The sequence below is a fragment of the Actinia tenebrosa genome, unplaced genomic scaffold (genome assembly GCF_029948245.1).
Source record: "Actinia tenebrosa isolate PJP-AT-01 unplaced genomic scaffold, QUT_ActTen_1.0 PGA_scaffold0__85_contigs__length_37466705, whole genome shotgun sequence".
Classification (NCBI taxonomy): domain Eukaryota; kingdom Metazoa; phylum Cnidaria; class Anthozoa; order Actiniaria; family Actiniidae; genus Actinia; species Actinia tenebrosa.
Genome location: NW_028292569.1, coordinates 9719633 through 9741978, shown reverse-complemented (window position 1 = coordinate 9741978; position 22346 = coordinate 9719633). Strand labels below are relative to the sequence as shown.

The window sequence follows — 22346 nt, the reverse complement described above, 5'->3', positions numbered from 1 at the left end:
CAAATCAGAAGTAATACTAAAAGTTTTTTTTCCTGAATAATTTTTTTCATTAAATCCTCTCAATGTGTAGCAAGCCAATTGGAACCATTATATCCAAATCCAGCTTTTACTAGATTTTATACACCTTATTGAAAAAAACGTTGTCGGGTTTAAACATAGTTAATTGACTATGGTTTAAAACAAGGTTATATCACTAAAGCTAAGACCGAAGGGGAGCATGGGAAGACAAACAATTATGCTAATTTCACGCTTGCAGTTTTCCTTTTCTGTGCACATTTTATGCATCATGGCTTTGGCATGTTGTTAATCTAGGTCGACCGACATTGCTCTACTGTGCATTATTACATGTCTATATACAAATATAATACACATTTTGGAGTACCCACAATCCTTTTCGGTCTTAGCGTCGATGATATGACCTTCTCAAACCCAACTACGTTTTTTCAGTTAGGTGTAGACCCCTTTCATAATTTACGAGGCCTTCGGGTAAAAAAGTGTTACATCTTTTGTGGTATTTTCCAAACAGCCTCGCACCTAGCATAATGCTGAAATTGCATATTATATTTACTCACAAGGAGGATGAACTGACACTCAATCTATCCCTTCCCTGAATCCTCCCTTGCGAGTTTCAAACAAAGATTTGACGGAAATGTTTAGTTCTTGAGGTTACTTCCCATTGCGCGTATGTCAACTTATGCAAATGAATATGCTTGTTTAAATATAGGAACCGAAGTGTGACGGCACGAATACCAAAATTTTGCTTTTGACGATTTTTGATCCTCAATTTCGATAGAACATCAAGAAAGACGTTAACAAGCCAATTTCAAGAATATCGGTTAAAAACGAACACGGAGATATGGCCGTTTGGATATATAATATCCTCATACAAATCACTGTATTTTCGCCCTAAACAAAAATACATAGATTTGTATGTGGAAATTACATATAGCTATTCAACCAATTCTCCTAAAATTTGTCGTGTTATAGCGTCTTTCTTGATTTCCTGCATCGAAATCGAGGATCGAAATTATGATACAGTGAAAATAATATTTCGTGACGTCACCACTTCGGTACTCTATTAAAGTCGTTGCATGGTACTATTATTCTTTCCAAAAATGGAAGTGATTGGTTCCACAGAACTACCCAACAGGAACTAATCATTGTACCCAATGAAGTGAGACCATTTTAGAAATATTATTATTTTCGCAAATAATAATAATGAATAATATATAATTTATAAAGCGCTCAAGTTATTAAAATATTCTAAAGCGCTTTACATCCATGGCTAGAAAATAAAGAAAACAAAATCCTGTTATGGAAATTATATAGAATGAAAAAAGCTATTAATGCAGTAAGAAAGAAAAAAATACTCGATATCAATTAGAAAAATTTACATAAATGTAATCCATGATTTTTAATATCATTGCTTCACTGAGTGCGGCGTTATTAGGACTTTGAAATTTTTAGAATATTTTTAGTTGGCAATATTCTGATGATCGACTTGTGCCATATGAAGTTCCACCCGACAATACACCAAGGTAAATAATATATATATAATGCTTATAGCCTTTATTAAGAGTTTCAGAATTGGTGCTCATGATAAGTTACGTGCAGTACTTTGGTTCACTCATACTAAAACCCGGCTATTATGAAATAATAATGTTTTTAAATTTTCTAAAACAATACTGTGACAATGAGCTTTTGAATTCCCGTTTGATTGAAAGAAATCAGTGGATTTTCCTCAGCCACCTGCTAACCAATCCGCAAACACTAGCATAAAAAATCATTCCTAGATGTTTTTTCTCCCAATGCGGTTCTTGCGCTAAACAAGGGGGAAAAAGGTTTGTTTTTGGAAAGAAGTTTCTGGGACTCATAGACAAATTCGTTCCGTATCATTAAATTTATAACGCCAAGTAAGTCTAGCAGATATTTTTTTGTGATAAAAACTAGACCATGAAAACTTAAGTTTTACATATCATCTGCTTCTTGGAAGATCTAAGCCGGCCGAGTAGCAAAGACCTCTGTTCCCGAAGAGACAGGCAGGTGATTTACAGTTTTTAGCTCACATTTTCGTTGTAATCATAAAAGCTCGAAAGAAACATATGTAGCCTTGCCATGGATTGCTTACTGATTCAAGAAAATTATTCCGTCAATTGAATCGAAGCGACATGTTTGTTACTAAAAATCCTCGTTGAGAAATAAAATTTGAGTTCTCAACGTAACGTCACTGTGTACGTTATATCTAATACTGTACACCATCAGGTTCAAAATTTATTGTAAGTTGTTTAAGTTATTGTGGAACCAAACTAATTCAGAGCGAATTTTGGACAATTTTATTCTCGCTCGCTTCGCAAAACAAATGTGTCAAACTGTATTTTTCATATAATGTGCTTGGATTATCCTAGATTCTAACAGATTTAAATGTTTAGCCTATTACGGCCAAAAATCAAACCTACAGTGATATTTTTAGTGTTTGGAATTTTTTCTCCTCATCCTCAGGTACGAATTTTCTGAAATTTTCAGAATCTTCTGCGCGATGTTTCATATGCTAAAATTTTGGATCGAATTTTTAAGCGGCGTTATAATTTTTTTTGGGCCAAGGCTTTCCATCCAAATTTTATGCACGGGCTGCAATCTTACTAGATTATAAGATTCTGAAAATTTAATAAAATTTAATTTAATACTGTTTATTAAGATACAGCTGAAATTTATTTGATGATCATGAAATAAGACCCATGCCAGTACGCCATTAGTCCCGGTTAATGGTGACGGAGGCTAGAGTACTAAACATGCAAAGCGACAAGGCTTAAGTCAGAGTGAAATCGGGACGAACCTGGCCGGGGCCGAAGCCTTGCCGATGTCGGGCCGGACCATGCTGGAGCTCGAGTCGCGGGGCTGATGGGTAATACCCATCAGCCCCATCAGCTCAGCCCATCGACTCGAGCTCCCAACCTCGTTTCCAGGGCCCTCTCGGCCCGACTCCAAAACAAAATGGCGGTCGTCGGGGAGAAGACCCTGGTACTGCACAGGCAGCCCAAACAAGGTTCCTGTGTATGGATGAGAATATGTGTGTTGAGGCCGTTTAGTGTTTTTTTCTCAAAACCCGCTCTTCTCTACCTGAATAATTTTGAAAAAGAAAAAAATAAATAGACGGCCTCAAATCGCGCTGAAACTTCGCCAGAAGTCTGAATAAAGTTAAATTAACAACTGCAGTAAATTTTGAGGCATATTGTTGAGTAAAACATTTTATTTTCGTAACTTTATCATAACTCCTATTCATTCCCTTATAAACCATACACACATATTCTCATCCATACACAGGAACCTTGTTATGGGCTGCCTGTGGTAGTAATGCTGTGTTCTATCACGTGTTTTACAAGAAGGCGAGATGGCCGCCATGGCTTGGATCGCAACTCGCCCATAATTCTACAACCAAATGTTCTACAGTCTTTAAATTTGACCAGTTTATATTTGGTTTTAAGTAATTCAAGATTTCGAAACTTTAATTTGACTGTATAATGCGAAATTACGCTTTTGAAATACGGGATGATATGTCGTTGAAGAAACCGCCATTTTGTAATTAGTTCAGTGTGCCGTCCGTTAGACGTAAAATACTGTACAAGTATTACTACTGATTGGAATTAAGAATTAAAAATACTTTTAACCTTGATTTCCTCCCTTGACGTATTCCCACGGAAATCAGTACACATGCTCGTGAAGATTCAGCGTCTGAACGTTAACCGAATTTTCGTAAAGTAGCGCTTGAAACACGATGTTACTTCGTGTCCAATCATGATAATATAGAGTGGCATACAAGAATATATAAAAGAATATAGAGCAAGTGCTTGATAAGTACTTGAAATATACTTACATTTACTGATAATGCATGCGCTGAGCAGAATCTTCAGAAAAACCATTGTTTTTTTCATCTTTGTTCTTCTGAATTAGCGAAGACGTTGGAGGGGCTGCTATGCGCACGCGTATACATCAGCCAATAAAATGCCGTCTTGGGTGTGACGTCTAAGCAACACAACTTAACTTTGAATAATTTTACAGTAATACTCTTCAGTGGTCTATTTCTTTATATTCTATAAATATGTGGTATTTGGCATACTTCACAGGTTGCCTGAATCATGAAACATTACGCATTTTTAACAATGAACATCACTATAGTAGTTAGAAGGACCAAATTTGTAGTTAGCTCGTTGTTTTACTATAGTAGTTAACTTGTTTCTCCAGTTGACTCATGTGTAAGTGATGCAAAGAACAACAAATAAGGATCCGGTCATTAATTATAGAGGTGTGAGATATGGTTCAATTGGGGAAGGAATGTCCATTAGTTTTCCTGCATGCAAACTCAAAGGGGAGTCACAAAAATGTGTACAAGCTTTTGAGGGGTTTACTATTTTTCGTGCAATGTCTGGACATTTAATACCGAAGTAGAAAAAAAACATTGAAAAATCAGTATTGCAGCAGGACCACACAATATTTCTAGCATATTGGCATGATCGATTATTGTTGGTCGTGATTTTCTTTTAATTTTCTCTCTTTTGAAACAGCATCAGTGTATGAATTAGTTAACTATGTACTGTCTCTATCACTTCCATTATCACTGCTTGTAGCACTTTTTTTTCACTTTGGAGTTCATCCTTGAACGATGTCTTCACTAATATGGCCTGCAACACCCTCCAAAATCATAGGAATTCATTCCCTTTATGGCAGACTGTGCTGCCTTAGTTTGTTTGACACTTAAAATACAGTGGCATATCTTTGGGGGGATGGGATGCATGTTAGACCTATCTAGTTTTGAATTCAGTTTATTCTACAAATCGTTATTTATTAGTAATTAACTTTCGATGCCTTTTCCCTTGCTGCGTGTGTTAAACATTGCTGTAGTGCTTTTTTTATTGGTCTTGAAAGGTAGTGATTTCATCGTCAGAAATGGTTGTCATAGCTTTTAGTATAGGTACTAGTTCTTCAGTCCGATAAATGATGCTTGTTTGCATTTCTGTCCAGAACTGTGCTTACTGTAAGACCTCAGCTCACACTAAACATAGGTAGTCTTTCTTTAAATGTTATTACTGTCTATCTTAAGACTCTTTTGATGCTTTCATACTTTTCTATCAAAATAAAATCTCTAAGGTTTTCGGTGTTTTTATTAAGATACATATTCTCTTGATATTTAAAGATTTCTAAAGTTTTGAAAGAAAGAACAAATTGTCCCCTCACCTCCCTGGTGAGTAGTGAGCACGCAAAGGCGCAAGGGATTTCCCGCCACAGTTCAGTCTGAGCAATGCATTCAGGATTTCAAAAAACAGTGAGGTCCACAAAAACCTTCATCTTTCATCCAAATATATCCACTAAAAACCTTCAATTCACTCCAAGATAGGTCAATAAGATATATATCTACCTCTAGCAGCTTGAAAAATGGGGTTTAATTCGAGAAATTTGTGAATTCATGTGATGAAAACTGTCCAATATGGTGAGCAAAACGAGACTAGAGTTGAATACCTCGTCTCAAAATTCACTAAATGTACTCTATTTTTACTTTATTTCTAGCCATGGAGTATCCCAAGACCCTGTGAGTTGGAAAAATGGTCACACATTCTGCAGTGAGTGTATTGAACTGTGGCTGAAGACGAGCAAGAATTGTCCATTGGATAACACTCTGATCACAACCTGACTGTTTATAACATCGTGAATAATCTTTACGTCTACTGTTTTGCTCAAGATGAGGAGAATAAGGAGAAGGGTGAATCAAAAGCAAAGAGGAAAACTTGTAAGTAAGACTTTCTTTTTCAGTTTGTTATCAGAGGATTCATTTTTAGAGGGGTTAGGATATCGAGCCATCATCAATCTAATCTTTAACTGCTAGGTTTGGAGGGGGAAGGGGGAGGGGCATTTGTATTGTCATTCAATCTTAAAGTACAGATAACCCCTGTTTTAATATTCCCAGTATCGAGTCTATATAAAGTGAATAGTTCAATGATAAAACATTATTTGCATTAAGTGTTTGAGCTAGTGTAGTTGTAGTAACTAATAATACATAAATGCTGGACATTAGTAGAAACAAAATCGCACCAACCTTCTCGTGATTAAAATATTTTTCAAATGCGGTGGGTGTTAACCAGTTAAGTCTTTGTATGTTTTAATAAGCCTCAAATGAGGTCGACTCCAGGTTTTAGGAGTTCATGTTTGCACTTTTGACCTTGATAGAATTTGAATTTGAATTTTGCAAGTTGAAAATATTTAGGTAGGTAACAATAGAACCATGAAAAAACCCTCCAAGCACAGGAGAGAACCTCTCATAGGATGGACAGTCCAGGAATCAAACCCCCCTAATTGGCCTCACATTTATTTATATTTACCAAATTACAAGCATCCCTCTCTTCGAGGCGTAAGTGCTTGGGTAGGCCAATCTCAAAGTCATGGTTTTAATTTACAGACCCCACTTTTAAATGCATTAACATTTTGGGCTGTGACTAATTCAGATTGTTCCATTGTTTTGTCTATGTTAGAAAGCTGTATTGTATATAATGTTTTTTTTCTCGAGAGGAATTTTAAAGGATCTGTTGTGATTATTTCTGGAGTTTCTTGTCAGGGGTATAAGTTCATTACAGAAATGTATCTAAGTATATATTTTAAGTATAAATTGTAGTACAAGGTGAAATAGCCCCTGCCTTCTAGGTGAGGTGTAGCTTATTGGTATCTTAAGACAGTACTGATAGAGAGAACTACAGTACTGTTTCCATGGCTACTATTCTTGTAACTGACAGGAAACTGTCTCAGTTTTGATTCCTGGTCTCGGCATCACATGTGTGTTGAAGTGGTTACATACAGTATGCCCCTTTACTCAAGGATTTTTCTGCATGTTCTTCTGACTTGAGGTTTCAGGGTTCCATCTGTAAATGGTAGCATATGCATGCCCTGACTTTGATCAGCCCAGAAGTTGTTTCATTGCTCAACACTAATGCTGGTCCACTAGTCTGGGACTATATATGGGTGGCATGGTTGGCGTAGTGGTTTACCGCTCGCCTCTCACCACTGTGGTCCGGGTTCGAGCCCCAGCTTAAACTGGATCATATGTGAGTTGAGTTCGTTTGTTGTGTTGTTTTCTCCCTAATTGCCACGAGGGTTTTCTCCAGGATCTCCGGTTTCCTTCCTCCATAAAAAGCAACATATAAGTTGAGTGTTGTATGTTGTAAATATAGAATGTAGTGGTAGTGCGTGTGGAGGTAACCTCATGAAAGAGCCCCTCATGGGGAGTGGTGGTTGTAAAATATAAGTTTATTATTATTAATATTTTTTATAGCAAATCTTTCCTCTGGGCTAGTGAAAATCGTTACTAGAGTTTTTGGATTACTTAATATCTGGACTAATCAGATTATTCTGCTGGACTCCTGGATTCCTAGGCTTAATAGCCCATTGCCAAGCGAAACAGCACACAGGATTCCTTGTGCTGACCCCCAGCGTCGTTGAATGCTTATATATAATAGACTGTGATTGGCTGTATGCTAATTAATTCTTACAGCACACTTGTTGTTATTGGTCTGTGAGCTCCCATCTGGCTTGAATCACCTTTTGTCTTTTTGCCAAGGTTTGAATGCACTTCTCAATCTGTGAGTTAGCTGTGCCCTGACTTAGATCAGCCCAGAGATTGTTTCAGGGTTCAATCTGTGAGTTAGCTGTGCCCTGACTTAGATCAGCCTAGAGGTCGTTTCAGGGTTCAATCTGTGAGTTAGCCGTGCCCTGACTAAGAGGCCCAGAGGTTGTTTTAGAGATTGAACACTGGGGTTTGGTTCACATGTAGCTAAACAGAATAACAATATATTGATGTTTATACCTGTAGTTACATTTCTTTTATTCACATTATTATTCTTATTTATGATTTGTATAGATGAGGGAGTCACAAAAGATGTATGTGATGACTTGAACCACAAGCTGCAATAGCTTAAAAAATGCTAAGAGATTTGTGCTTTCTACCAAGTACCATGTTCTCATGCAAACTGTATAGGCATGATGCAGAGAAGACTTTACATGGCCTAATAGGTTTTATACAAATTATGAAACAAGCAAGTTACAAACTAAATTTAAGGTACAGTATTATGAGAAATTTGTTCAATTCCAATTTTTTTATTTTTGTACAATTATTATTACAATTACTGTAATTATATTTATAAAAAGTGAACTATTATTACTATCACTACCAAATCCTGCAATCGAATTTTTTTAAACAAAAAAAAAATTTTAAACAATAAGATAAAACCAAAATAAAACAAAAAATCAACAAAAAAATTTAGTTCTTCTACTAAATTAAATTGATTATTCTGCATTCTTTCTTGTGTCTTTTTCTTGTGTATGATCACAAAAAGGATATGATTAAGTGCATGGTAACTGAACTTTGTTGGGTGCAATTTTGGTCTGAAATCAAACTTGCAATTGCAAATCACGGCTACGCGGTTGTGCGATTTTGTAATCGGGCGTTTGATTTCAGTCCAAATTTCACTCCACTCAGTTCAATTACCATCATAAATTACATAAAATTTTAAAGTTTAATAAATTTTATGATGCATGTAAATTATGCCTAGAACCTAAATAAACTGGGAAGTTAGGCTCTAGCCATTTGAAGATACTTTTTGGTAATCAGGCCACGACAAATTAATTCAGTAGGTATATAATTGCATAGAAAATATAAGGATGGGATTGTAACAAACAATGAAAACAAAGAAAAAATGAAATTAGTATAGGAAATCGCATGATCTCTCACAATTTGGAAATTAATAGACACGAGTAATGTTTTGAAAGTTCTTTTAATTGCGCGAGCCTTTAGCGGAGTGCAATTAAAGAACTTTCAAAACATTACGAGTGTCTATTAATTTTAAATTGTACGAGAAGATCGTGCAATATGGTTGGCCAAATGTTGCAAAATTCAACAGCATGTATATTTATATTCAACAAAATATAATTACATTCAACAATAAAATTGTGTTCAAATTCAACCTTCGTTATTCATATTCAACACTTATATTTGCATTCAACTACAAAATTGTGTTCAAATTCAACCTTCGTTATTCATATTCAACACTTATATTTGCATTCAACTACAAAATTGTGTTCAAATTCAACCTTCGTTATTCATATTCAACACTTATATTTGCATTCAACTACAAAATTGTGTTCAAATTCTACCTTCGTTATTTATGTTCAGCACATCATATCTATTCAACTTCAATGATACATATTTCTATTCAAGGCTGCCTTCGTTTATCTATACACATTATATAATTCGGCATGCAACAACAACTTGTATCCAACTTCAACCTTCGATTTATGTTCAAGACCAAGACCTAAATACTCGTTCAAGACTTCTTACGTAAGTTCCCGGACATTGGCGAATATTCATTTTCGATATCAGTAAAGCCAATTTTCTTCTCAATACCAAGCTCTCGTACTCGTCGCCATAGAGTCCAACGTGACACGAGTAAGAGTCGAGCTATATCTTTCCAAGTGAAGCCTAGCTTTCTGAACTGCAGTAGGGTGTCTTCTTCGATTTTGAACTTAGGTCTCCCTGGTCCAGTATTTTCACATCTCTCGGGTGGCTGAACTGAGTAGACAGCTAAATGTGTACAGTTCGGGGTGCTTCTTAGCTCGAGTTCTTGCAATTTACGACACCATCTGTGAAACAAAATCTTAAGATTCCTAGCAACTTCGCTCATCTCTTCTTTGCGTTCATGTCCGGGAACTTACGTAAGAAATCTTGAACGAGTATTTAGGTCTTGGTCTTGAACATAAATCGAAGGTTGAAGTTGGATACAAGTTGTTGTTGCATGCCGAATTATATAATGTGTATAGATAAACGAAGGCAGCCTTGAATAGAAATATGTATCATTGAAGTTGAATAGATATGATGTGCTGAACATAAATAACGAAGGTAGAATTTGAACACAATTTTGTAGTTGAATGCAAATATAAGTGTTGAATATGAATAACGAAGGTTGAATTTGAACACAATTTTGTAGTTGAATGCAAATATAAGTGTTGAATATGAATAACGAAGGTTGAATTTGAACACAATTTTATTGTTGAATGTAATTATATTTTGTTGAATATAAATATACATGCTGTTGAATTTTGCAACATTTGGCCAACCATAGTGCAATTCTTTGTTTATAGTTCACTCAACAAAATTTCAGTAAAAAATGTGAAGCGACGCGTTTCATCTTTGTCAATTTGGCGGCCGATTTTCAGTCCATCATGCAACTGAAATGCCTAAAAAAGATTAATTCTTACGGCTTTAAAATTTTATTTATATGTTTTTATGTTCAAAATGATAGAAAATAATTGTTTTGAAGTTGTTTTGGCTGTGTTGTCATAGTGACTTAATTTGGTACTCCTACGAAGTACAATTAACTCTATAATTGTACTCCTCTTGACCAATCGGAGTTGAGTAATTTTGTTGAGTGTACTATAAGGACATAAATAGATAAGTTAAGGAAATACATATTACAGTGTTAAGAAAAGAAGGAAAAAAAATAATAAATACTTTTATGAGGAATTAAAATTCATGTTCATTGGTCTCTCAAAAGATGGTTTTTAACTTTTTTTAAAAAATGAAGGTTTTTTAAATGGTTAGGAATATCTTTCCTTAATTCTGTTGCTATATAACAAACTGTTTTCTTTCCAGTATTTATTTTAACTTTTGGTTTGTGTAAATATTGTTTTGATGCATATCTAGTGTTATAGGGAGGTACATCAATTAAAAAAAAAATAGAATACACTTCAAAACAAAGTTTTCAAAGTTTTTTTATTTCCCAGAATAAGAATTTTATACTTTACATCACTATTAAGAAATTTAACTGGGAGGAGCAGAAGAAAACAACCCAAAAAGGTTAAGAGAATAATTCTGCATCTTGAAACTATATAATACTTTCAAATAAGAACTTATAAGGGGGAAAGTAGCAAACTAAAATAGATTCAATACACATAAAAAGTTAGAATAAAGTGAAGTTTGAAGTAAATTAAAGCAGGAGATAAAGATTTTCCCAAGCCAGTCATGAGTGAATGTAAGAATATGGAGTTTATAGATATTTTGAAGGATAAGAATGTCTAATAGATTTTAATACTTTTTAATAGATTTTAATAGATTTTACTCTTACACTTCTTAAAAGAAGTGTAAGAGTACTATCAGCATTTGGACCATAAAGTGTGGCAAAGAACATGATTCTTATAAGATGGTTCTGTTTTGTTTGAAGCTTTTTGATATGTGTTTGATAAGCACTGCCCCATGCTATAATAGCATAGGAAAGATAAGGGTACATGCATATAAGATCATCATATAACTTTCTTAACTGTACAAGGGGTAGATAATACCTTAATCTAGAGATTATAGCAGTATTTCTTGAAATGTTTGACCTTACGGTACATAGGAGATGTGATAATTCCATGATAAGGTGTCGTAATATGGTCAGTTTTTGTAATAGATTGATTTGATATTTTTATGCCAACATTTCCATATTTTTTTCTTGATGATTTTGGTATTAGAGTGCACACTCTAAAACCATGAACATGAAATAGTACTAATTAGTACTCTTTCATGCAGAATCCTTTGTTTCCTATTGTTTAATCATCACTATTTAGTGCTAAAAATTAGTATTTGTTTCACGGATTTAGTGTGAGCACTCTATCATAAAGTTAGTCTTTTTAAAATTGATGGATAATTATTTGTTTGTATCACACCATTTTTTTTATACTTCAATTGATTCTGTATTAACTAGGGTTTTTTGTAGTTGAGAAATATTTTTTGAGGAGGCAAGAATAATTGTGTCATCTTCAAATATTTTGAATGATAGCAGACTAGAACAATTTGGTAGACCATTTATTCTATAAAGGAGGAATAGTAATGGCCCTAGTGCAGATATCTGCGGAATTCCACATTTCATTTCTTGTTTGGAGGATTCCACATCTTCTGTTCTTACATACATGTATTGCATCCTGTTAGATAAATAATTTGTAAACCAATCTAAAGCAAATAGTTCCTTGTTGGTTTTTGTTACATTCATGATAATTTGTCTTATCAACCATAGACTTCATACATATGTTCCGAGCTTTTGGCCTACTTGGCCATTCTCAGGGAAATGAAAATACCTTGTGTGCCATATCTTTCAAGTTTTTGCAATAGTATCTGATGTCTTACTGTATCGATTGAAGGCTTTCGAAAAGTCGAGAAAAATACCACAAGTAAATATTAAAATGATTATCAATTGCTTTTGCAGGATAAGATGTCTTCGCTTACAGCACACATTACAAATTAAAGTCTTGCTTTGCCCAGAGATGTGACAGGTTGATAAATGGAGTAGTTGCAATCAAGGAGGATTTGAAGACATTGAAGTCTACTTTGTTTGATGTAAAGGTACCTATGCATTAATACATTGATTTGTAACCTTAATCAGGGCCGTAACTAGGGGGAAGCACAGTTAGCACGTGCATCCTCCATAAGAGCTTAAGGTCTGCACATCCACCCCTCCTTTTTTGTTTCTGCTATCTTTTGGTTACCTTTATTATTATTATTTGTTTTGGTTCTGCTTTCTTAAAAGAAACAATCAATGGTCCGATTATATTCAATGTGCACCCTCACTGTAAAAGTTCTGGTTACGGCCCTGTTAATCTTTGGTCGTTTTCTTTCTCACTGTGTTTGCAGTGCAGACACTCTAACTAGGACCACTTTTACAAAGCTAACCAATCACTTCATAGAGTGATAAATGTAGCCAATCAGGCAGGAGATCCTAAGTTGACCTCAGCCATTCACAATCTTTCATTCCCTAATTTTTTCAAGTATTTTCTAAGATATAGAATTCAAATCTCGGCATTTTTGCTTGTTCATATTTTGTAAAATGAATCACAGTTCGTCTGTCCTTAAATGAAATTAATTTCTGAATTGGTTTGATAAGTATATAAATATAGAAATAAATCCCCCTTTTCTTTTGAAATTTCTTTTTAAAATATACATTGTACTCAGTAAGTTGCCTCTGACTGGCTAAGATCAATTAGTCAATCATCAATAGCGTGTGAACTTGACATACAAAATGTATTATCTGTAGATTTTTATCAATCTGAATTACTAATAATATCTTTAAGTTAAAACTTATTTTATTCATTTTTGATGATTATTGTTTATCGTTGTTTCTCAGAAAACTTTTAAAGATCAACTTGGCAGTGCCAATAGTTACACATGGACAATTCCTGACTACCCTTCTTCATGCAAGAAGTATACCTATACCTCAAGCTTCCAAAGCCCTTTTTTCTGGTTATGTGGTTACAGACTTAGATTATCAGTATCCCCTAATGGAGATAATAGAGAAACAAGTCGTTCATTCCTCTCTTTATACCTAAGATTATGCGAAGACCATTTGCAGACTTCTGGTGATGTTCATGTGGTATCCAGCAGTGGAGCCACTATAAGTTTCAGGTAGTGCCACACACCCACAGGTATCCAAACCTGCCTTTTAACGTGGGGCATGAGATATACCAGCTTCTCAGCAGACAATGTCTGTCCAACATTGTTCAAATCAGCCTCTTTTAGACTGGACACACCAATGAGTCACATGTGGCCACTCATTATGCGTGTCCTAGTCAAAGGTCGAACCCTGAAAAAACCTCTGGACAAATCTAAGTCAGGGCACAGCCAACTCAAAGATTCAACCATAAAACAACCTCTGGGCTGATCAAAGTCAGGGCATGGCTAATAAACTCACAAATTGAACCCTGAAACAATCTCTGTGCTGATCTAAGTCATGGCACAGTCAACTCATTGAATTTGAATTTTCATGTCTAGGTTTATAAAGAGGTAGTAAAAAACTGAGAATCCAGAGGAAACCCAATCAAACTAAAACCCAATCAACCTGCATGGGTTATATTGTCGATAAATATCAAAAGCTAAAAAAATATACACCAGCGTTTCAGCAGACAATGTCTGTCTGTCCAACATTGGCACTTATCTGGCCAAATGCCTCTTTTAGACTTGACACACCAATGAGTCGCATGTGGACATTCTTATGGATGGCAGGGCAGACTCAACCTTAAAACAACCTCTGGGCTGATCTAAGTCAGGGCATAGCTAACTCAAAAATCGAGCCCTCAAACAACCTCTGGGCTGATCAAAGTCGGGCATGGCTAACTTCCAAATGAAACTGGGAAACAATTTCTTGGCTGATCAAAATTTGGGCATGGTCAACTCATTGAATTTGAATGTGAGTTTATCATGTCTAGGTTTATAAGGAGGGAGTAAAAACCTGAGAATCCAGAGAAAACCCAATCAAAGGAGACACCTATAACAAACAACTTATATTTTACAACCACCACTCCCCATGAGGGGCTCTTCTGTGAGGTTCCCTCCACATGCACTACCACTACATCCTATATTTACAACATACAACACTCAAACTCACATGTACGCAGGGAGGAAACAGGAGATCCCGGAGAAAACCCTGGTAGCAATAGAGAGAGCAACACAACAAACAAACTCAACTCACATATAATCCAGTCTGAGCCAGGGCTCGAAAACCGGACCAAAGTGGTGAGAGGTGAGCGGTAAACCACTACGCCACCCAAACAAACTTTTTGAAGTAAATGTTTTTTTTTCCCATGCCATTTAGTAAAACTTTTTACCAGATTAACTGTAATCAGCCAAGTGCATGGTTTCAATGATGTCACTCATAAAAGAGTGGAAAGTGCTAATATGGTCAAATTTTACTATCCTATGTTAATCAAAGTACATGCAGGAAACTAGCGTTTTCCATATACACCACATATGAAAAAGAGTGTAAGACTGTGAACGAGCACCGCAAACAATGTTTTAAATCAGTTTATTTGTCGCAATTAGCTTGCGTTTTTAACTAGGTAAATATATCTTTAACTTTATGTATTATTGTAAATTATTGCACCTAAAGACATTTACCAAGTTAAAAGCACGAGCTAATTGCGACAGATATACTGATTTAAGCAATTAGCTGAAAATTTGAAAATTTACATTTTAAGGTCAGGCACTGAAAAAGTAGTAAAATACAAAAAGAGGAGTGGGGAGACAAAGGGGTAAAATCAAAAGATAAGATAAAGAGAGCTCATAAATAGAATGCAAGTAAAAGAATTACATTAGAGTGTCTTGTTTATGACAGAAATATACCATTAAAAAGTTTTTTCTTGAAATTTTTCTTAGTCGAGTTCTTTAAATGTTCACTCAAAGAATTCCAATATTTTGTAGCAGCAAAGTTATAATAACATTGAATAAACCATAATTAGTTCTCGCATATGGTAAAGAAGTTTGAATTGGCTGCAAGTCTAGTGTTATAACTGTGTCTGCTATTGACGCGTTGTCTATGGCCAATTGTGTCTTTCAATATATACTGAATAATGTATATGTACTAACCCTAAAACTTTAGAATTTCTGCTGTATTTAAAAATGGAAAAAAAAAAACTATCTCTAAAAGGACTCATTAATAAACAAGTATGTGCTTCCTTACAAAATTTTTGTTACTGTCAGTGATTTATCATGTTTTAGGCAATAGGATGAATGTTGAAACAATATCAAGTGGCACCCTTCTGTATACCCGTCTTTGGTCTATCCTTTTTTGGGGTAGACCATAACTTGTAAAAGTTCTTGTTCATTATGATTACTGTTTGCAATATTGCATTACACTATTAATGAGGATTTCTCATACTTCTATGAATGGCCAGGTTGGAGCAAAAGAATTACATATAACAACAAGGGGGGGATATAAAATTAAAGTACGGCTATCCCATATAAAGACTTGTCTAACCCTTACATGTAAGAACTTCAATGTCTTATAATCAGGTCCTTATAACAATAATAATTATTGCTATCTTGCAGCTAAAGCAAAGATTGACTTGTAGTTACCGCAATAAGTAAGTTTAGACTAAGGATTTTGAATAAGTGACAAATGTCCTTATACATACATATTTCTTCTTTCAGCATTACCAGTTAGCAGTTTTTTAACAGGTTAAAAAACTAGTTTTTTAACAGGTTTTTTTAACACCACCAACAACAATTTATTACTTCAATACTTTATTTATTTACAATATTACTGTAAATTCATTACAATAATCTGATACAACTACACTTTATAACTCTCATATTCATAGAATTATTAAGGCAACATACAACTTAAACAACTCGAATGTAAACTTCATTGTTCAAGTCTGTCTTTCTTTTATTCCGTTTGAAGACTAATCTTGCGCAATTAAGGTTTTCATAACTTTCTTGGGTTGTATTTTTGCACCCTGTACTATGATTATTTCATTATGTATTATGTGCAGGTCATATTTGTGAATAAAAAAAAAATTTCGAACCTACTTTGTTTGTATGCGCCATTTAGGATATCAGTAGAAGCTGTTAGGTCAGTTCTCTTCCTTTTTAAATCATAATCAACGAGACGTTTTTTGAATGATTCACCGAGGAACAAAACAAGAAAAAGATGTAGATGATGGCTAGTGAACACTAGCGTGGACTGCGTCGGTGTTTCTAATGAAACAAGTTATCGTAGAATTATAAGTTTAACACCGTAGTGAAAATGGAAACTGACGTTTCGGACGTTAGTCCTTCGTCGGAGTCAATAGAAAGTAAGAGTGAGAGAGATGTTTATATAGTAGAAGAGAGAGAAAACAAACCAATAAGAAAAAAAGTAGTATAGGGAATGGGGGTTCCAGCGCAATCTCAACACGGGCAAGACCCGTGTCAAAAATCCACCTACGGAAACAACCCACTCCAAGTGTGGTTGGGGGCAACAGCGCAAATATGTTAGTCTATATATGGAGTGCGAAGAATGTAAGAGAACTTTTAAGAAAGAAGCGGATTTGAAAAAGCATTTGAAAATGAAGACGAAGTGTATGAGCAGTTATGATTGTGGATGTGGTAAGAAGTTTGAGACTAAGGTTAAATTGTTTTGGCATTGTCAGGACTGTGAGTACGACTACGACGACTTAAAAAGTGCTTGGTATTAGGTATAAAATATTTCCTATTATATAGATGGAATCCCAAAGCAACTTCAGCACGGTGCCAATACCCGGTAACGGTGAGATTGATGTTAGACAGTTTTGGCGTCAGTCAGAAAGGAAGGTTAAAAGGACTCTCCGAAAAGGTATAGAAGAATTAGGAGCCCTGAAAGCGAGCATAATGGTAGAAGTAAGTTTATCAAAAGACGAGGTAATGACGACAGCAATGTTGCGATCAAAGTCGTTAGTGATATTAGAATCCACGAATCTGGATAGGTCACTCAGTGAAGCCTTAGAAGCAATAATGGAGTCGCTGTCTAACTACACGAAAGAAGGATCGGGTTGGACAGTAGAGGAGGTTGAAGGAATAGAGATAAGTATAGCCAGGTACGTACCCATACGAGGGGGGAGTTACGTACCGCTACCAACGTGGGTAGAAAGGAAGAAGGCTATTGTAAACGTGAAGAATGAAGACAATCGATGCTTTATGTGGGCAATCAGGTCTGCACTGTATCCAGCAGAGAAGGATCCCTGTAGGACAAGTAAGTATCCCACAGATGATTTAGAGTGGGATGGTGTGGAATTTCCCATGCAGTTGATAGACATCCCCATATTTGAGGAAATAAACGATCTAGCAATTAACGTTTACGGAGTCAGAGAGCAGACGATAGTACCGTTAGTTCTGTCAAAAAGTAAAGGAGAGCGCGTACATTTATTCTACCACGGCGGACACTACTCATGGGTTAAACACATTAGCAGACTATTCTACAGACATACTAAGCACAAAGGCAAAAAGTACTTCTGTGACTGCTGCTTGCTGCCATTTACATCCTTAAATACCCTAAAGAAACACGATGAGATCTGCCGCGGAGTCGAAGAAGTGGCGCAACGGATCCAGATACCCACCAACAAAGAGCTTTCATACGCAGACCATCAAAAGCAGATGCAAGTGCCTTACGTGATATATGCAGACTTCGAAGCGTTGATAACTAAGGAAGAGCAGAAACGTGGCGCCACGAATAAGGTAGGATTACACGAGATCTGCTCCTTTGGTTACATAGTAGTCAGATCAGACGGTAAAGCAAACCCTCCTGTGATTTACCGAGGTAAGAACGCAGCTAATGAGTTTCTAGAAGCATTGCGAGAAGAGGAGGGAGAGATTAGAGAACAATTAAGATGTCCAAAGAAGATGGAATTTACCAAAGAGAACCAGGAGGCTTTTAACAAGGCAAAAAAATGCTACATTTGCCAACATACGCTTCTTCAGTTTGGAAGACGAGCCAAGAAAGCGTGGGATGAAGATGGAAAGTATCTAGGAGAAGCTCATTTTAAATGCGGGAAGTATGCTAAGAAAGGTGAGAAGCCGGGAAAGCCCTCCACGCACTGCATTCACTGTCACAAAGCATTTGTTGAGGATTTCTATGTGGATAAGGTTAGGGATCACTGCCACATCACGGGTAAATACAGAGGAGCGGCTCATTGGAAATGCAATATAAACTTCAAAGTAAATCCAGACATGGAGATTCCGGTGTTCTTTCACAACCTCCGCGGTTACGACTCCCATTTGCTACTACAAGGAACAGACGGCTCCGACGTCAAATGCATACCCAACAACAAAGAGCGCTACATGTCCGTAACTGTGGGTAAGCTAAAGTTCTTAGATTCGCAGCAGTTTATGGCGGACTCCTTAGCAAACCTCGTAAAGTATAACACCAACTTTCCCATTTCCAGTCAATACGGCGCGGAAAGGAAAGGAGTCTACCCATACGAATACATGGACTCCTGGGATCGATTCAAAGAACCCCTACCACCCAAAGATCGCTTCTACAGCACCCTAAACGAGTCTGGTATAAAGGATGAGGAGTACCAGCATGCGTTAGACGTGTGGGAAAAGTACTCCTGTGAGAACATGGGTGACTACCACGACATCTACCTAAGGTCTGACGTAGTGCTGCTCGCAGATGTTTTCCAAAGCTTCAGAAAGATGGCTATGGAATATTACGGATTGGATCCCGCTAATTTCTACACGGCTCCTGGGCTCAGCTGGAGTGCTTTGTTAAAGAAGACAAATGCGCAGTTGGATCTCCTAACGGAGTACGACATGTATCGGTTTATGGAAGACGGTATTCGTGGCGGCGTATGCGGGCCCAGCCGACGTTACGCCCGCGCAAACAACCCCTTAGTAGAGCACGACCCAGAGAAACCAACCACATACATTTACTACCTGGATGCGAATAACCTTTATGGTTGGGCAATGTCACAGTACCTACCTGTGAGAGACTTCGAATGGGATCCAGTGAAGCCGATAGACTTCTACATGCAGGTAGGAAAGGAGGAAGACAAGGGTTACGTTTTAGAAGTGGATCTGGAGTACCCAGAGCGCCTGCACGACGAACACAATGAGTTCCCCCTAGCACCAGAAGCGATAGAGATACCATTTAAGCAGCTAAGTCCGCTGCAAAAGCAAATGTGCCCTGGTTACAAACCGTACAGGAAACTAACTATGAACCTGATGGATAAGAAGAAGTATGTGGTACATTACCGCAACCTGCAGTTCTACGTGCGACACGGAATGCGCGTAGAGAAGATCCACAGAGTCCTAAAATTCACGCAGGAACCCTGGATGCGCCCCTACATTGACTTTAACACGCAAAAGCGTACCGCAGCGAAAAATGACTTCGAGAAAAACCTCTTCAAACTGATGAACAACAGCGTGTTCGGAAAGACAATGGAGAACATCCGCAAGCGCGTAAGCGTAAAAATAGTCAGCACCAAAGAGGAAGCAGAAGCATACGTGTCACAGCCAGGCTTCGTTAGATACGTAGAAATGCTGAACTTCTACGTGATTCACATGAAAAGGGCAAACCTCTTACTAAACAAGCCCGTTTACACAGGCTTTACGGTGCTGGATCTATCGAAGCTGCTTATGTACGAGTTCTACTACGATAAGCTTAAGCCAAAGTACGGAGACCGCTGTCGCCTCCTGTACACAGACACCGACTCCCTAATTCTAGAAGTGCAAACGGAAGACGTTTACAAAGACTGCCTCCCCGACATAGACGAGTACGACACCAGCGATTACCCGAAGGAGCACTTCCTTTACTCTGCGAAGAATAAGAAGGTAATTGGGAAGATGAAAGACGAAATGTTAGGAAAACCCATCGTGGAATACGTGGGTCTGAAACCAAAGATGTACAGCGTGCTAAAGTTAGACGGCGTAGAAAAGAAAGCTAAAGGCGTAAAAAAGTACGTGGTTAAGAAGGACATTACGCACGAGTCCTACCTCAACGTATTACGAACACGCAAGGAACAGCGGCATAAGATGAACAGCCTGCGTAGCTATGGTCATCAGATACATAACGTCACGCAGGAGAAGGTGTCACTGTCTGCATTTGACGGTAAGAGGTGGATGTGTGATGACGGAGTGCATACGATAGCATTCGGACATCACACGATAAGCAGTTCTTCTTTGACGAACCCACGAGTGGGACCATCATAAAGATAATACAAGATGGGTTGACCCTTCTTAGCTATCGCACTTCGGATCTGGTAAGTTTCCAAAGACCAATTAGGATCCGTAGCTCTTTTGGATCCTCCTTCTAATTCACCCGGCTCATAGAGATATCGAACCGTGACATTACCTAATTTCTTTTCATGGGGGAAGACCGCCCTCGAACTTCTGATGAAGGACTTGTGTTCCACGTGTTTCTTTTTTATGGCATCCCTGGGTTTCATTCCCGTAGCCCTGGCCGCCTCGTTGTTCGAAGCTGCGACGACCTGGGGGAGCCTCTGAGTCCATTCCCTGTTGCGTTTGGAGGGATCTTCCAGCTCTTTCCAATACTGGTATCCAAAGAGACGCTCGGCCAGGGTTTTATTGAATCTTTCGACAATGCTCTGACCCCTGTGGTACTCTGCTTTAGCTCTTCTAATCTTAGTGTCGTGGTCTTTCAGGGTCTTGGTAACCACGCCCATAAACTCCGTCCCCGCATCCACTTGCAGCAGCTTAGGCCATTTCAAGACGCGCTTATAAACCCTACCTAGGGCTTCTGCGACTTCCCCAGAATCCTTGCTGGTTATAGGTTCGGCGTCCTTGTATCTGCTTGCGATATCGACTACGGTCAAAGCGTACCTATAGGTCTTTCTTCTCACCTTATCGTGCGGCAAGAAAAGCAAATCCGCCTGATGAACTTCATTGGGGGTATTTACGGTGAAGCTGGGCCTGGGAATGTACTTGGGCACGGGAAGATAAACCTGCCAGAGGGTTTGTTTTCTTAACCAGTTCTTAGCCGTTTCTTCTGATACCCTGGCCGCGGTCGCGAGTTTCTTGATGGCCGACGCTCCTTTCCAATAGCCTTCAGGCCCATAGTAAATCCTTTTGAGTTTGTCCTCTACGCGGCCCATTATATGAATTCCAGGACGAGATTGATCTTGCGTCCGTTAAAATCCACCGTCTTTCCGTCCACTTTAATGGTGATGTTTATGCTTTCTACCAAATTAGACAAGTCATAGCTCAAAGAAATGGGAGTGTATTCTACTGGGTCAAATGGATTACCTTGGGGCAGAAACTTGGACATAAGAGAAGACTTTTCTCCATTATTGTAACTATGGACCAAGTCGCAATAGACTTCATAAGAGGATGCGACTTTCCATTTCACATCATATGTACTGCCGCTATTTATCGTGGTACTAGTAAGGCCCAGGAGTTCTACCAATGAACTGTCCTTTAAATTAGCGCTCCCATTATTTTTCTTGAATGTCATTTCATGGGGTAATCCTGTGGTAAGAGTATATCCATGCTTTGCTAGCTCCTTAGCCAGTGTTATGGGGGTGTAATGGGAATCTGGTATTTTTGGTTTGGTGCCGGAAGTCACGACGACAAAGCCATTAATTAAATTATACCAAGAATTGTACAAAGAGCAACTAACCAGCCGAACCCTTTCCGCGCGGATGGGAGGATTCAGATAAGTAGTAAAGTTATTCTTGTCGCTTTCCAAAAAGACGATCATTATATTAGATACGCCAAGGCCACGCCTCCTGCCAGCCCTGCGACTCCTACGAAGACCAACTCACTATTTTTTTGTTTCTTAGAAGGCTGGTAGTAATTCTTAAAGTCAGGCTTCTTTAACACCACTGTTGGGTGTGCTTGCGCATAAAGTTTGAAGGCGTAGTCTGTGTTTTCGAAGTTCTTATCCGCCTGCATTTTGTCTTGGTAGTTCTTGTCCAACCAATCCCTGTAGGCTTGTCTCTTCTTATTCCAAGCCTCCACGTCCCTTTGATATTTCTCCAGCGCTAAGTCGTGTCTTTTCCTTTCGGCGTTAGATTCTGCGTTTTTATCACCGCCA

At 37.6% G+C, this 22346-nt stretch overlaps 1 long non-coding RNA gene across 2 annotated transcripts; it reads left to right on the top strand.

Annotated features, from left to right (window-relative positions):
• Positions 1 to 1435: 1435 nt before the first annotated feature.
• LOC148913414 (uncharacterized) lies at positions 1436 to 15201 on the top strand. Of its 2 annotated transcripts, none has more exons than XR_016119685.1 (5): positions 1436 to 1538; positions 5560 to 5779; positions 7898 to 8095; positions 12273 to 12409; positions 13188 to 15201. It is a non-coding gene; the product is annotated as an uncharacterized LOC148913414 (long non-coding RNA). The 2 variants fall into 2 exon arrangements; XR_016119686.1 differs by lacking the exon at positions 1436 to 1538 and adding an exon at positions 5286 to 5482.
• The last annotated feature ends 7145 nt before the right edge of the window (positions 15202 to 22346 follow it).